At 35.2% G+C, this 17802-nt stretch overlaps 1 long non-coding RNA gene across 1 annotated transcript; it reads right to left on the bottom strand.

Moving 5' to 3' along the window:
• Nucleotides 1-322: 322 nt before the first annotated feature.
• LOC129922775 (uncharacterized) lies at nt 323-17292 on the bottom strand. The gene is made up of 5 exons (XR_008774630.1): nt 17173-17292; nt 6204-6353; nt 5132-5216; nt 3572-4561; nt 323-1454 (listed from the first exon to the last, which is right to left on the bottom strand). It is a non-coding gene; the product is annotated as an uncharacterized LOC129922775 (long non-coding RNA).
• Nucleotides 17293-17802: the final 510 nt, after the last annotated feature.

The following is a 17802-nucleotide window of genomic DNA, read 5'->3' as shown; positions in this document are numbered from 1 at the left end:
TTGAAAACACACACACACACAAATGAAATGGTATCAATATTAAATTCTGTATTATTTTTTGTTATTTTTTTATTATTAGAAACACATACACACACAAATGAAATGGTATCAGGTATCAATATCAAATTCTGTATTATTTTTTGTAATCAATATCAAATTCTGTATTAAATATTTCATAAATATCAAATTCTGTATTAAATTTTTAAAAATATTTAACATTTACAATTTAATTTCAATGTGGAGGCGTGGTCAAGAGGCTAAGTATGCTTGAACTTGGCTTGGCTCGGCTACCTATCAAGGTGACTCTAGGTTCAACACACGACTCAAGCAGAGTTCTGTTTAATGAGTACCCGAAGGCAGCACGGAAAACCCTCTCCCAAACCCCCCCCCTCCCTACTGGTCCACACATAAGATTGGAACACAGCACTCTGAGCATGCTGTAAGCATGAAAGTAGCACTACATACAAGCTATAATTATTATTATTATTATTGTTAATCCTTTTAGCCTATCAAGCCAAGGTCAACACTAACTGATTACAAACTTAAATTTGACAATTCAGAGATTAATAAGTCAGTGGTTAAATACAAATAAATTTAATAAAAAAAACCTACAACTTTGTGCATACATCATTCTCTGACCTAAAAATAATTGTCACAAAATCTAGCCTTTAACGGAGGCATGTGGCTGAGTGGTAAAGCACTTGACTTCCAAACAGGAGGACCCTGGGTTCAAATCCTGGTGAAGACGGGTATTTTAATTTTGGGATCTTTATGGTGCCTTTGAGTCCACCCAGCTCTAATGGGTACCTGATATGAGTTAGGAAAAGTAAAGGCGGTTGGTTATTGTGCTGACAACATGGCACCCTTGTTAACCACAATTAGTGATGTCATCTCAGTTATAAGCATTCTTGGCTAACAAGTGAAATACATTTTTACACTAATAATGTTGCCAACCAATGTTCTAATATTCCTTACATGTTTCAAAAGGAATAAAAATTAAAATCCTCAAGTTTCTTTCTTTAGATCAGTAAAAAAAATCATACATATAAGCATAACACATTATATAAACTTCCATTTATTAATTTATAAAAACCACAAAACAAAAACAATTTACTAAATGACTCAATACTAAACCTAACAGTATACCATACATTCAAAACCTTGAATAAATACTTGTGTTGTTATGTGGCTTTCAGAAAGAAAAAATATAAAAGAATTACAAAATTAATTCAAAATCTTGTGTTTAAATTTGTTTTCTCAAAAGGGTCAAAGTTATCTTTAATCCTTTAAAGCAGCTTCTTTTTATGAATTGAGTATTCTTGATCAATGTAGTTAACATAATTAAGTATACACACATAAATCTGATTAAAAGTTTTACCAAAAAAATGTCACAGACTGTAAAGCTTGGTGAGGAGTTGAGCTAAAGTCACTCTTTATATATTGTCAAAACAGAGCTGAAAGTATAAATATTTGTTGATCAGATAATGTATAAATGCTAAGTCATAAACTGAATAAGTAAATTCTCAGCTATAAACTGAATGTATAAATGCTTAGCTATAAAATAAATGTATAAAGGCTAAGCTATAAACTGAATAAATAAATTATAAGCTATAAACAGAGCTGAAAGAATACATATTTGGTGATCAGATAATGTATAAATGTTAAGCTATAGACTGAATGTATAAAGGCTAAGCTATAAACTGAATAAATAAATTATAAGCTATAAACAGAGCTGAAAGAATAAATATTTGGTGATCAGATAATGTATAAATGTTAAGCTATAGACTGAATGTATAAAGGCTGAGCAATAAACTGAATAAATAAATTATAAGCTATAAACAGAGCTGAAAGAATAAATATTTGGTGATAAGATAATGTATAAATGTTAAGCTATAGACTGAATGTATAAAGGCTAAGCTATAAACTGAATAAATAAATTATAAGCTATAAACAGAGCTGAAAGAATAAATATTTGGTGATCAGATAATGTATAAATGTTAAGCTATAGACTGAATGTATAAAGGCTGAGCAATAAACTGAATAAATAAATTATAAGCTATAAACAGAGCTGAAAGAATAAATATTTGGTGATAAGATAATGTATAAATGTTAAGCTATAGACTGAATGTATAAAGGCTAAGCTATAAACTGAATAAATAAATTATAAGCTATAAACAGAGCTGAAAGAATAAATATTTGGTGATCAGATAATGTATAAATGTTAAGCTATAGACTGAATGTATAAAGGCTGAGCAATAAACTGAATAAATAAATTATAAGCTATAAACAGAGCTGAAAGAATAAATATTTGGTGATAAGATAATGTATAAATGATAAGCTATAGACTGAATGTATAAAGGCTAAGCTATAAACTGAGTAAATAAATTCTAAGCCATAAACTGAATAAGTAAATTCTAAGCTATATACTGAATGTATAAATGCTTAGCTATAAAATAAATGTATAAAAGCTAAGCTTTAAACCAAATAAATAATACTAAGCTATAAACTGAATGTATAAATGCTAAGCTATAAACTGCTTGACTATCTAAGTGAGGAGAGCTTAAATTGAAATCACAATGTAAACTAGGTATTTTTAATGGATTACATTTGCTTGCTGAGAGCCTAAAGGAAGGACTCACAGATATCCTCCCCCCCCCCCCTCTTATGTTTACAAAAGATATTGAACCAGAATGCACTGTGCTTGCTATAGGAGCATGGAAGTTGTGCTCGCTAAGAGCCTAAAGGAAGGACTCACAGATATCCTCCATATCCCCTCATATGTCAACAAAAGATATTGACCCAGAATGCACTGTGCTTGCTAAAGGAGCATGGAAGTTGTGCTTACTAAGAGCCTAAAGTAAAGACTCACAGATACCCTCCCTCCCCCCCACTTATGTTTACAAAAGATATTGAACTAGAATGCACTGTGCTTGCTATAGGCTCGCTAAGAACCTAAAGGAAGGACTCACAGATATCCTCCATATCCTCTCATATGTAAACAAAAGATATTGACCCAGAATGCACTGTGCTTGCTATAGGAGCATGGAAGTTGTGCTTGCTGAGAGCTCCAAAGGAAGAACTCACAGATTTCCCCCCCCCCTCCCCCCTTTCACATGTCAACAAAAGATATTGACCCAGAATGCACTGTGCTTGCTATAGGAGCATGGAAGTTGTGCTTGCTGAGAGCTTAAAGGAAGGACTCACAGATATCCTCTCCTCCCCCCCCCCCCCCTTCCACATGTCAACAAAAGGTATTGACCCAGAATGCACTGTGCTTGCTATAGGAGCATGGAAGTTGTGTTAATCAAATGCAATAATAATGCCGGCAATAATAAACACCATGACTACTGTCCAGAGATGAAGGCTTCAATTCAGCTTTTATCACCAAATTTTGAAAAGCATGAACTAAAAATGTTAGTCATTCAGTGTTCGCAGACATAAGCACTGTAATGAACATCTTCACAATCACTTGTTCCATAAGTTTGATGGATCACTGGGTCAACAAAGATGCTGCCCATCAAAGCTTTTCTGCTTTACTCTTAGTGATAAATCTGAAATGTTGACAAATTACCTTTCTATGTTTCTCTGATGGCTCAAAACCAAGGACTTTACCAACAAAATAAAACTCTTCATCTAATGAGGTTTGTATGGTCTCTGCTTTTCGATAGCCATGTTGCTTCCCTAAAAATGCAAAATATTAAAAATTTCTTTAGAAAATGTTATATACTCTTGTTTTCACTATATTTGTCTAACATATGCAATTAAAAGTAGCCTATAGCATAACTGACATGATCAGAACGACAATTGAAAGTCAAATCTAGGAAAGTTTATATCATACAAAGCAAGATAGAAAAAGGTTGGTCATGGTCCACTAGCAGGTTACTAGAGACAGTTATCTATTTTAGAAATAATTTTTTTAGAGTGATTATATGTGTAACAAAAAAAATTAAAAAAATTATGTTTCATATCACATTAACAAACAGTTTGTGACACTGTTATGCATCAATGAAGTTGCAAGCATAAAAAAAGGTACTACTTCTATAGTATACTAGCATTACCCTTGGTTCTTCCACCTGATTTGTTCTCAGGCTATACATTGTTTATTTTGGCTAAAAACTCTTTTTTTTTTCTGCACTTCCAATAAAATTTCCTGCATTTTATTTTCAGCTCAAAAAGCCTAGTATCAATTACATTGAATTCATAAAGACACATACTTTTGGTGTTTGAATTCTAAGAACACTTTTCTCCCCATCCTCAAACAAACAAAAATGGTACATACAATCTTTTTCTTCTTCCTTCTCATTTTTTTTATTGGAGCATTCAGATGACTGGACCAGTATATGAGATTATTTTTGCAGTGATTTCCAAATCAGGGAACTCTCCATATAGTTTTCTTTCTATTGGGGTGTTTTGGGGCCAGTGTCATGTACAGCCTCTTGGTAAAGAGAGCAATTTTGGAGGAGATGGTCAACATTCTCTGGTGACACTCCACATGGGCAGATTTCAGTTTCTGATTTTGAGCTTCCGATACATATGTTGTGGAATTCTGTTGTGTCTGGTCCTGCGCGAAAAAAAATGATTTTAGATGTTTTACTTCCATGAAACAGTTCTAAAGGCACATCACTAGTCATGTTTTAGTTTATCTTTACATATGATTTTTTTTAAATTTGGTCAGTTGTAGCACCTTTATCTGAAGATGCATCTTATACACATTAAAAAATATTTTACACTTATATTTATAGCCTATCAAGTTAAAATAGCCTGATTACCACAAACAGGGAGTTGCGGTGGCTGAGTGGTAAGGCGCTTAGCTTCTGAACCGGGGGCCCAGGGTATGAATCCTGGTGAAGACCCAGCTCTAATGGGTACCTGACATTAGTTGGGGAAAAAGTAAAGGCAGTTGGTCATTTTGTTGGCCACATGACACCCTCGTTAGCCATAGGCCACAGAATCAGATGACCTTTACATCATCTGCCCTATAGACAAAAGATTGGAAAGGGGAACTTTTTTTTTTTTTTTACCACAAACAGAATTACACAAAAATCCCCCCCCTCCCCCAGAAAAGAAAAAAACTCTTTTACTGCTTTCATAAATAAAAAGGATGGTAAATGTTATGTCTATAAAACATTACCTTGAAACAAACATTGCAAGAAGTCCTTTTGCTTTAACTGCCTAAATCTTCAAGTGTCTTTCAATGAACAAATCCTGTTGATCCTCTGCCAACATAAACAAGTTTACATAGATATTAAATATTAGCATTTCAAAGTCATGGGCCAAAAGCTCAGTCATTTTTCATTTCGCTTCTATATCAATATTTTGATTTTTTGTCGGCTAAATGATTTGTGTACCTCATAGGAAAACAATGGGGTCCTGGGTTTGAACCTCAATGAAGATTGGGATTTTGAATTTTTAGGGTGCCCCTCAGTCACCCAACTCTAATGGGTAACTGATTTTAGGTGGGGAAAATTAAGGCGGTTAGTCATTGTGCTGGACACATGACAACCTGCTCATTAACCACTAGCCATAGAAACATAACCTTGACATCCTTTGCTCCATAGATCGCAAGGTCTGAAAGGTAAACTTTACTTTTTTTTTATTAATATCCACTGTGCATACTGCATCCCATTACTTCTTACTTATGTACAATAGATTTCTCTTTTCCCTTCCTTGTGTTTCTTGAATCAAGTTCCTTTTTATAGGGCATTTTAATACCGCCACAAAGCTAATGGATTATATTATTTGTCATAATGTCCAAAAGTAGAAACTACTTATTTTATAATGAGAATGTGGGTATGTGTGTTGTCTATCCAGTTTCCAAAACTACACATTTTTCAAGTAAAAATCAACAAATTAAGCATATTGAAAAGATAATAAAAACCAACAGGGATTATGTGAAGGTCTTTACAAATGTCATTAAGATTTGCGGTTAAACAGTAGAGTTCTTTTTATTTGTTTAAATAGATCATTGAGTGTGATACTTCAAATCTTTGGACAGGTGATCATGGATAAAATCTGAACACTTTCATTTAAATTTATGGTTCCCATGGTGGAAAGGTGTTCTACAGCTTCTGCAAAGATCAAGCTCTGTTTTATCCACCATGGTCAAACACATCCACCTTAGACAAACAGTATCCATTTCTATATACAAAAAAATACATACATATAATTTTCTTTACATATTAAAAGAAAAAGAGAAAGATTACCTGAGGTGACCAGACACCATCAGCAAAGCGATATTTTTTTGAGATATCAGTTACTGCTTCGGAAACTGCTGATGGATCAGTCACTGTACAAAACTTGGTCAGTAAAATTTGAAAAGTAGACAACTCCATGGTAAACAATAAAATCGCCACCTGAAAACACAAATAAACAATAAGAGGATGTAGACACACACAAAAAGGATTACAATGTCTGATTTTAACTCAATGTGAGCCACATGAGTAGGCCTAGTTATAGCCTTTAACACAGCGAACATTTGAACTAGTGGCCAACAGTGCACAACATTTTAAGGATAAATGTAGAATATATACAGCTATTTTATTTGAATAAATGTGAATACTAAAGTCAATATAAACAAATATGAGACTGTGTGACAAAAGTTTAACTTAAATATTACATCCTGTATATATATATATCGAAGACGAACTCCATTCTTTTCAGATCAGGCAGCTTTCCATACAATTTTTATTCTAAAGGACTGCTGGGGGCCAGTATTTTGTTTGGGTCTCACGATAAAACAAGGCAATATGTTCTTTGGAGGAACTCTACAAGGCATGTTTCACTGGTTTCAACATCCAGAATAAGTGTTGCCTCATTATGTTGTGCCCTATTCAAAGGTGAAAAATAATTCATTGACTGTGTCCTGATAGAATGTAACATGCATCCTTGATCCTGATGTTTGAGCAACAACTGTTATATTTTTGGTTTATACTACTCTCTTTTTCTTTTTCTCTTCCGGATATAGTGGAATTTAAGAAAAGAAAAAGTAAAGTACCCCTTTCAGACCTTGTGGTCTATAGGGCACATGATGTAAAGCTCATCTGTTTCTGTGGCCTACTGTTAACGAGGGTGTCATGTGGCCAGCAGAATGACCAACTGTCATTACTTTTCCCCAATTAATGTCAGGTACCCATTAGAGCTAGGTGGACTCAGAGGCGCCCAAAGATCGTGAAATTAAAAACCCCAGTCTTACCAGGATTCGAACCCTGCACCCCAGTTCAGTAGCCAAGTGTTTTACCGCTTAGCCACTGCACCTTTCATGGAATTTAAGACTGCTTACTTATTCTCCCATTTTGGCAGTGTCAGCTTGTTCATCTCCTCTATACGAAAGTGTGCCTGGGATCCATTGGAGAACAGTTTTTTTGCTATTATTGTTGAGATTTATAAGAGCTGTCTTGACTTGTTTGATAGAGGAGGCATCAGTTTTTTTGAAAGATAGGAAAGAAATGTGTTTGGTATTCCTTAGAAAGACAATCTGGCTGTTCACAGGTGGATGGTTGATTAGTGTGGTAGCTGCTGGTTCTAGTACTCCCCTTTCTGCTCAGTGGCTGTCTGAGAGATCGCCAGTGGCTATTAACTTTTCTAATCTTTCTCAATTGAGCCATTCATTGCATAAGACATCTCCTCCGTTACCGGTGGATTCTTGACATGAGCCATCTGTATAATTGACCCACTGGTTATTGGTATATTAGATTTCTTCCTTGAGATCTTTCTGATTGTGATAAGATTTTTTTTTGGTTATAGCAGAAAGAGAGCTTAGGTCCCAGGGAAGAGAGTCATTGCACTGTTTAACTAATTCATAAATTATATTTTATAAGCAGTGTTTCTTTGTTTGAGATTCTCGTATGAAATGAGGTATTTTCAGTTAGTTTTGAGTGCCAGACTTGTGGGTTTAAGTTTTGAGTGGGTAGCTCTCTTAGGTTTCCATTTTAGTAAACTGAGTAAGGATTATTATTTCTCTTATTTTGTCCAGAGAAACCAGGGAAAAAATGATCTCTTCCATTGCTTTGAAGGTTGTTGTTTTTATTGTTTGGAGTTAGGTTTTTGTTTTACTTTTTTACTTTGTCTATTTTCTGTAGAATTGACTGCTGAATCCTATGTTGTAGAGTCCTGTGTTCTAGAGTGATGTAGCTGGTAAATTTCTTTTTCAAAATGTAATTAGCTGATTGAAGCTCACAGCCTGCTAGATGATTGGTGTTAGCCTTCCCTGGTTGTCCAAGAAGTCTACATCTGAGTTGCCAGTTACACTGATGTGATTTGGTATCCACTGCATCTAGTGTGTTGTAGCTGGTACATTTCTATTTCAAAATGTTGTGATTTGGTATCTACTGCATCTAGCATGTTGTAGCTGGTACATTTCTATTTCAAAATTTTGTGATTTTGTATCCACTGCATCTAGCGAGTTGTAGCTGGTACATTTCTATTTCAAAATGTTGTGACTTGCTCCAAATTAATATTTCCATTTTATATCTTGTACAATTTCACTTTTTTTAGTAGACTTTATAGACTGTCATTTTATTCATACTGCCATGTAAGATCTTTAAATTTGTTGAACCATGGATTGGGCATTAGAGCTGGGTGGACTCAGAGGTGCCCAAAGATCCAGAAATTAGAAATCCCAGTCTTCACTAGGATTCATAGCAGGGACCCCCAGTATGGAAGTCAAGAGCTTTACCACTCAGCCACCACGCCTCCATCAAATTGATTAGGCTAAAAGTAGTCCTACAAGTTCTTTGAGTGAAAAGAAAACAGTGTTTAATGAATAAAAAAGGGAAGAAGAAACTTTTTTTTTCCCACTAAAGTAAATCAAAGTAAAGTTCCCCTTTCAGACCTTACAATCTAGGGGGCTGAGGATGTAAAGGTCATCTGTTTCTGTGGCCCATGGTTAATGAGGTTGCCAGCACAACAACCAGCCGCCTTTACCTTCCCCATCACATCAGGTACCTTTAGGCTGGTAGACATAGTCATGTGATCAGGGCACGGCAGACATATTGTTGGTAAAAATCTGGTTTCTATGCACAGTCAACACAAGCTTTTAGGCACTTACCATGGATAAGTCGAGCAAAGAAAGATATAGTCAGAAACAAATACTAATTCTTACACTTTGAAAGCAAGCCAGCATAATAAAGAAAATGATTTGCTGCCCTCCTTGTGTTATCCAGATCTCTTCACTTATAATCTTGTTCTACTGAAAGTGCTTACACAATCACAAAGGATGAGTTCAAGGTATTCCGAATCAATTTTATTGTTAGACCTAGATTAGATCTAGATCTACTAATAACTAATCTAGACTAGATTCTAGATCTATATTCTAACTATTTAAGTTAGCATATCTAGACATCTACACTATATTCATAATATTGTTTGACATAAATGTAGAATCAGATTGAATAGTCAATATTTATTATTGTCTAGGGCAGTGTTTCTCAAACTGTGTGCCGCCGAAGATTTGCAGGTGTGCCGAGGAGTTTTCAGAATGCCACACGTGCAGCGTTACACAGGTTTGCCTACTATTAAATTTTTATTTTACCTTGTGACGACATCCCAGCTTGCAACGACCAGTAATAGTAGCGGATCGCTACATTATGACGGAAAGGGGTGTTAGCTCTTCAGGTTATGGAGTTGTCCACTATACATATATTATTATAATGACTCAAATGTAGGCCGCCTTAGCAGACACTCAGCAGTTCTTGAATTGGTAACGATAATAATAAGCGATGTGTTTCATGTAAATTTTGTAGGTGTATGCTAATAATAACAAATTATTACTAAGCCTTAATCATTGTTATCCATGGAGAAATACGTTGGTAAGAATGAAACTGCGAAAGCGTTCAATGAAAAGCATGGAACCAAACAAAGGTACAAAGAAGATTACATCGGATATGGTTTCATATCTTCAGGACTTGAAGATTCTCCATTGTCATTCTGTCTGATCTGCAATTCAGCTCTGTTGAATGAGGTGCTTGTTCGAAGCAAATTGCAGAGACACTTGGAAACAAAACATCCAGCTGTAAAAGCGCAACTGAAGGAATACTTCGAAAACATCAGGGCTCAACAAAATAAACAAGCTAAGAAACTTACGAACTACCTAAAGCTTCCAGAAAAGGGATTAATTGCAATTTATAAGGTTGTTCAGTTATTAGCAAATGCAAGAAAGAACACACAGAGGCTGAATCAGTCATTGCACGCAATAGTTGTTGAAACTATCCTTGGACCCGATGCTGCCGAAAAAGTTAAAAAAGTTCCTTTGTCAAATAGTACTATCTTGCGCAGAATTGAAGACTTATTGTCAGATTTACAAGATCAAATCTTCGAACACTTCGAAATGACTGACGATGAACTGTCTCTGTTGTGGTCCCTTCAAGTGGATGAATCCACTGACATTAGTGCAAAGCCCAGTTGTTAGCTTTTATTCAGTTCATAAAGGATGAAAAATGTGTCAACAAATTCTTATTTTGCAAAGACTTACCAACTACGACCAAAGGTGAAGATATTTTTAAGTGGTGAACTAAAACATTTTGCTATTCAAAGTACAGTGGAGACAAACAGTGTCAGCATTTGCACAGATGGCTGTCCTTCCATGCAGGGAAATAGAAAGGGATTCTTCACTCTTGTGCGTCAAGAAAATCCAAATGTATTAGTTGTTCACTGCATGATCCACAGAGAAGCTCTTGCCTTCAAATATTTGATGTCTGTTCTGGATCAAGTGATTGAAGTTGTAAACTTCCTCAAATCTCAACCGCTTGCATTCTGACTTTCCTCAGAGCTTTGTGAAGCAATGGATTCAGACTACTAATGTCTCCTGTATCACACCAACGTTCGTTGGCTCTCCAGGGGAAAAGTGTTAAAGGGTGTCGTCCAACTCAAGGCTGAGCTGATTTCATTCTTGGAGGCTGAAAAAAAAAAAGACTTTGGATTTTCTATTCATGACGAGATTTGGTGGGTTAAGGTGACATTTCTCTCTGATTTATTTGACAAATTAAATTCATTGAATTGAAGTCTTCAAGGACCATCGGAAACCATCATCATTGCAGAAAAAAAACTAAAATCATTTGGTTAAAATTGATTGTCTTTGTGGCAAAGTAAAATCACGAAAGGACTGCTTTCCTACTTACAATGAATGTGCTTCAAATAAAGAAATCACCCCCGAAATTCTGGACACTTTGAAACACCTGCAGTCAGCATTGCAGCATTACTTCTCAACAGTTTGAAGTAATGAATATAAATGGGTCAGCTCTCCATTTGGAAACAATGAAGCTACAAATTTTACAACTAAAGAAGAAGAGCAGCTCAATGATTTAAAAAACGATGCAATTCTTAAGTCAAGTTTTCAGAGAAAGCCTGGATGTGTTTTGGATTTCAATCAACAAGTTATATCCTGTAATCAATTTAAAAGCAATCAAAATAATTCTTCCATTTACATCTTTATGGCTTTGTGAGTTTGGATTTTCAGCACTGACTGAAATCAAATCTAAGAAAAGAGAGAGACTTCTTACAATAGACGATGAAATGCGAGTTTGTTTGTCGACTTTGGAGCCTCGATTAGATTGCATTTGCTCTCAAAAACAGGCACAACATTCACATTAAACATAATACTGAAAAACAGGCAAAATCTTTTTTTCTTTTTATTATAAAACATCTGTTGCTCTTCGTGGTGTGCCGCGAAATTTTTGTAGTTTGTTTACTGTGCCGGCAGACAAAAAAGTTTGAGAAACACTGGTCAAGAGCTAGATCAACATTGTTGTAACATATAATGTAGGCCTACATAGATTGTGATAGAGATCTACTCTCTACTCAAGCCTTCAAGGTCTAGTATTCTAGATGTAGATCTATGGCTACATAGATCATAGATATATTATATACAAAATCTGGATGATGTCTCAGATTAGAGTGTGACTAGATCTAGAGTCTAGCCTACATAATGCTTAGGCTTAGTAGATCATTCTAGATCTCATCTAGACTCTATAGAATAGATCTAGAAAATCTAGATAACATCTAAAATCTACATTTCTCTGTTGCTGCATATTTTAGCATATGAAACTTAATTTTTATCTAATAGATATAGCTAGATCTAGTCTTCACTTCTAGGTCACTTGATAAGATAAATAAATTTAGCTTTTATGTAGCACTACTTTCATGCTTATAGTTATAGCATGCTCAGAGCGCTATGGTCCAATCTCATTGGTGGACCGGAGGGGAGGGGTATCTGGGAGGTTTTCAGTGCTGCCTTTAGGCGCTCATTAAATACATCTCTGCACAAGATATATTTGGACTATAGTTACAGATAATAGTTACTTATTATTAGATACTAGTATTATATAGATCAGATCTAGCATCTAAACCAAAAAAAAATTTACTATCCAGTTTAGATCTAAGTCTAGGGCTGAAGACTTTTTAAAGTTTATTTTAGGACTAGGCTCATCAAGACTAGTAACTTGTTGATAAATCTAATGGTCCTAGATCTGTGTTTCTTTTACAACTTTCAAATGCTCTTTAAGATTTGAAGCTAATTACACCTTAGCCCAAACCTTTTGGCTGTTGCGGCTGAAGCACTTCACTAGTCTCAATTGAATTTTTGGTGTAAACTAGGGTTTTGAATTTCTATATTTTTAGGATGCTTCGAAGTCCAACCAATTCTTTATATTACAAGAGTTCTACATCTATTATTAAAATGTTATTGCTATTTTTACTTTTGAAAATGTCTACAGGCTTACAAGAGTTTAGCAGCTTACAACCAGTTCCTAGATGGTTGGGTTCAAGATGTTAAGGCTTTTAAACAACTAGCAAAGGTAAGTAATAAATATTGTTACATTATAGTTAATATCTTGATATTCAAAGGTATTTACATGTATATGAGACCAATGTCTTGATATGTACAGGTATTTTAAATAATTTTTTTTTCTTTTTAATAGGTCTTCACTCTCAGTGGTTAGCATGTACTGCAGCCCTGGATAGTAATAAGTCAAGATGGTATTATTCTATCAGCCCACTGTTCTTGTATAGTTGGACTTGGTGAGTCCTGCACTCATGTGGCAGACATGGATCCTTGAGTCAAATAACCTACTCACTGAAGCCCAGGCTGGCTTTAGAAAAGGCAGATCAACAGAAGATCAAATTGCCTTCTTCACACAAGAAATAGAAGACGGCTTTCGAGAAAAGAAACCAACAACAATTGTGTGGGTTGACTTAGAAAAAGCATTTGACAAAGTCTGAGAACAAGGTCTCTTGCTCAAGCTAATCCAGCATCACATATCCCAAAGAATGTACAACTGGATAAAGGAATACCTAAATAATAGAAAAGCCTTAGTTTGCATGCAAGGACAAAGAAGCCACACAGTGGGTATAAAAAATGGCGTCCCCCAAGGAGGAGTCCTATCCCCAACACTTTTCCTAATATTCATAAACGATCTAAATCAAAACCTACCTAGAAAAGTTAAAAGCAGCATGTATGCAGATGACCTTGCCATAATTAGCACAGAAGAATATGTAGGAACATCGAAATTTCGATTACAAGATGCTCTTGATAAACTCAATAATTGGTCCAAAGACTGGGGCATGTCCATCAAAACAAAAAAGACCACATATACCATATTCTCACTGTCAACAAAACAACAAACAATAAAATTAACATTAGATTTGGAAGCTTTAGAAAAAAATGACAGCCCTACTTATCTTGGAGTCACCTATGACCCAAGACTAACCTGGAAAAACCAAATAGATAAAACACAGAGTAAAGGCATCCAGAGACTATCCCTCTTGAAAAAATTAGCTGGCACAGATTGGGGAGCTAATCACAACATCCTGAAAAAGACCTATACCAGTTATGTAAGACCTGTATGGTGCCACAGCATGGGGCTCAGCAGCCCAAACCAACCTAAGAAAAATAGACAAGGTTCAAAATATTGGTCAAAGGATAATGACAGGAGCAATCAAAACAACACCCATAAGAGCTATGGAGGAAACCGCTGCCCTGATCTCTCTGGATGAAAGAAGAGAAATAAAAATCCTTTCCCAATTCACTAAATTGGAAACCTTGGAGAGGCACCCACTCAGAACAAAAATCCACAAAACTGGTACAAAAAAACGTCTCAAAAGGACCAATTTCATACAGGAATCTCTAAACCTAAAAAAGAAACACCAACTTGAAAAAATTACTCTGGAATCCTCAATACACTATAATGAATCTCTACCCTGGGACGAAAGCCCTCTTCCTACTATAAGGGACCATATTGAAAACATAAAAAGAAAATCTGATTACAGACCAACAGAGCTCAAGGAAATAGTGAACTGTTTTCTACATACCAATTACCCTAGCAATCAGTGGATCAGAGTTTACACGGATGGCTCATCCCATAAAGCCACCACAAATGGAGGAGCTGGAATATTTATCGAATGGCCAGATGGAGGAAAACTAGAAAAATCCATTGCAACTGGAGAGTTCTCTGACAGTCACAGAGCAGAAAGGGAAGCACTAGCACTAGCTGCTACCATGTTAGCAAATCATCCAAGTTCCCCTCATAGTCAGATTGTCTTTCTAACAGACGTGAAAACAACCCTCCAAAGCTTGCAAAACTCTGATTCGCCTCATATTAAAAACCTCAGAACAGCACTTACAAAGCTCAACAACAACAGCAAAAAAACTGTTATTCAATGGATACCAGCTCACATACAACTAGCAGGAAATGAGAAGGCTGACACACTCGCCAAGAGTGGGAGAACAAACTCACAAGTAAACTCTGCACTCTATCCAGAAGAAATGAAGAAATTAATTGTAGATAAAATAAATGAGAAATGGACGAGCTCCCATCCAAATCACAAGAAAGATGACGCTTACTATAAGCTATCCCGACAAGACCAACGTCTAATCTTTCGACTCAGGACCGGACACAACAGAATGCGACAACACATGTTCCGGAAGCTCAAAATTGGAACCAGTGAAATCTGCCCATGTGGAGTATCACCAGAAAATGCCGACCACGTCCTCCAAAACTGCTCTCTCTACCAAGAGGCCCGTATAAGACATTGGCCCCAAATCACCCCAATAGAAAGAAAACTATATGGAGAGCTCCCTGATTTGGAAACCACTGCGCAGTTCATCTCATGTACTGGTCTAGTCATATGAACACTCCAACATAACAATGAGAACGATGAAGAAGAAGAAGAAATGTGGCAGACACTTTATTTATGCTGGAAGCCAACACCAGGCTAAAAGAGAGTAAGACAGTTACAGGCTTGTTATCTTACTGGATAAATCCATCAGAGCTTAAAAAAGTTTTGCCAACTAAGGTTTCTGAGATTGATATCACCTCATTAAAAAACAAAAAGTTAAATTTGATTCTCTTGTGAACAACATCACTTCTAAAAATAAAAATTTAAAGGCTATTAAATCCAAAGAAACTATAAAGCTTAGTATAAATATTTTTAATTCATTTATTGAAAGTAATGAGTTCCAATCAGATATTTTACTGTGTTGTGCTAATAGGAAGAATAGGTTTGTGCCTGTGCTTTAACGCTGCTAGGTCTCTCAATGAAAATTTCAAAACAGTCATTTATTACTGTCATCTTCCTGTCATAAGTACAAATAAATTTTTTGGGCCTGAGACTCTCCTTATTGGGCCAGAAAATCAAATCGGGTATGTCGACATACATAACATCCAAAACAGTACATGAATATCTTAGATCAGGGGTGGGCAACCTTTTTGTATCGAGGGCCGCATTATTTTAAAAATTAGGAATGGCGGGCCGCATATTTATATACAACTTATAGAGACACTCTAAGCTAACTGTGTAGAATGTCTTTTAATTCATATTTACACTGTATTATATTCACGTTTCTTTTTTTTTCCCACACTTCACGTTAAGGAATTACAACAAGAGTTAGCAATTATTTAAACCAATTTTACGATTTTTTTTTTCAAATTGCTGTTGTCATTTACATTAAAATATCCTGACAAATATACAGTTGTACTTAATGTGCAGTATTTTACTTTTTACACTCGTGCATGATGTTCCGGAACTGTGGAACTAGCTTACTAGTTTCTATCCTTGTGACTGCTGTCAAATTACAGTCAGTCAAAATCGACCAATAGTAATGCTTGTTTAGTTTCCACAAAGGAAAAGGCTTGTTCACTGAATGAGACAATATATGTTCTGGAAGTTAAATGTCGGGACTAGAGAAACTTGCCCATCACCAGAGAATGCTGACCATGTCCTTCAATGTTGCATTCTAAATCAAGAGACCCGAACAAGACTTTGGCCCAAAAACCCTCCTAAAGAACAAAAACTAAAAAAACAAACAATTTTTATTTGTTACTACTAGGTCTAAATCTATTGACTAGATCTAGTGAAATCTAGTCTAGATTATTCTAGATCTACTTGATTATCTATCCGTTTCTAATTCTAGGGCTCTACTCTAGTCACACTAGATCTTGTATATAGTTCTAGATCTAAAATAATTTAAGAGTCTACTACTACTAGTCTAGATCTATATCTAATAAGTCCTCTATGTCTAAGAACACAGATTATAATAATTATATTAGAGATCTAAATATTTATGTCTAAATCTATAGTCTATAATAGACTTATTAAGAACTAAATTTACATAATGATACATAGTCATAGTGTAACATAGAAATCTAGAATCTAGAGATCTATCACCTTCTAAGTCTATTTCTAGATAGATCTAGAGTCTACTTCTAGATTCTAGATCTAGTTATCTAGTGCTAGCCCTACTTCTAGATCTAGAAACTAATTTAGACTATGTAATAAGAAAAGTAGATCTAATAGCCTTATTTAGGCCTTAGACTTACTGTGTCTAAGTCTAGTTAATTAATTAATTTAGATCTAGGTCTAGATCTTTAATAACGTTTTTTTTTTAATCCTTTTGAAAGTTTCTTAGATTATAATCTAGACTAGATTAGAATATTAGATCTAGATCTATTGAAATATATTCATTCTAATCTAAATCTAGTCTAGATTCTAGATTAGAAGTCTAGTGACCTAGACCTATCTAGTAGCCTAGTCTAGACTAAGACTAGACTAGATTGTCTAGAGTCTAGATTACTCTAGACTCTAGATTAGTCTAGATGTAGATACTGTAGTCTGTAGTGTAGTAGAGCCATTGTCGTGAAAAGAAAGGGATTTGAATGGAATATTTGGCTAATTAGCACTTACTAGATTCTAAGAATAGATCTAATTCTAATATCTAGACCTAGACTACTAGATCAGTAGATCTAGAGATCTAGATCTATGTCTAGAACTAGATGTAGATCTAATCTAGTCTTCAACCATTTCTTCGTAAATTTAGGACACACGGGTCCGGAAGTAGATGAAATGTAAACAATAAACACAGACCTATATATATTTTATTTTGCACTCAGTATTTTCAATTCGCACTATTAATAAATAATGATAAAATGGCAATTTTTTTTTAGTGTCGGAATTCAGACTTGGCGGAACAAAAAATCGTGAATGCGGAACGGCGGAACATGTGAGCTTTTTTGATGATTTTCGGGCCGTTTCCGCATAATGCGGGACTATAGGCATGTCTGCTGTAGGTGTCAGCAGGCCGCATAAAACATTCCGCTGGGCCACATCCGGCCCCCGGGTCGTAATTTGCCCACCCCTGTCTTAGATGCAGTTGTGGGATGAATTTTAAACATATCAGCTAATACATAGGCTGGTTTACCTAGAATATTTGAAATAATGTGTGTTAAAAAAAATAATTTGTGTACATTCATAATTATAGTAGTTAAATTAAATTATATATAAATATGTGTAAATGTGAGACAGTGTATTTTTTTT

The sequence above is a fragment of the Biomphalaria glabrata genome, chromosome 14, assembly GCF_947242115.1.
Source record: "Biomphalaria glabrata chromosome 14, xgBioGlab47.1, whole genome shotgun sequence".
Lineage (NCBI taxonomy): Eukaryota > Metazoa > Mollusca > Gastropoda > Planorbidae > Biomphalaria > Biomphalaria glabrata.
Note: the sequence above shows the minus strand (reverse complement) of the source record. Positions and strands in the feature narration are given on the sequence as shown.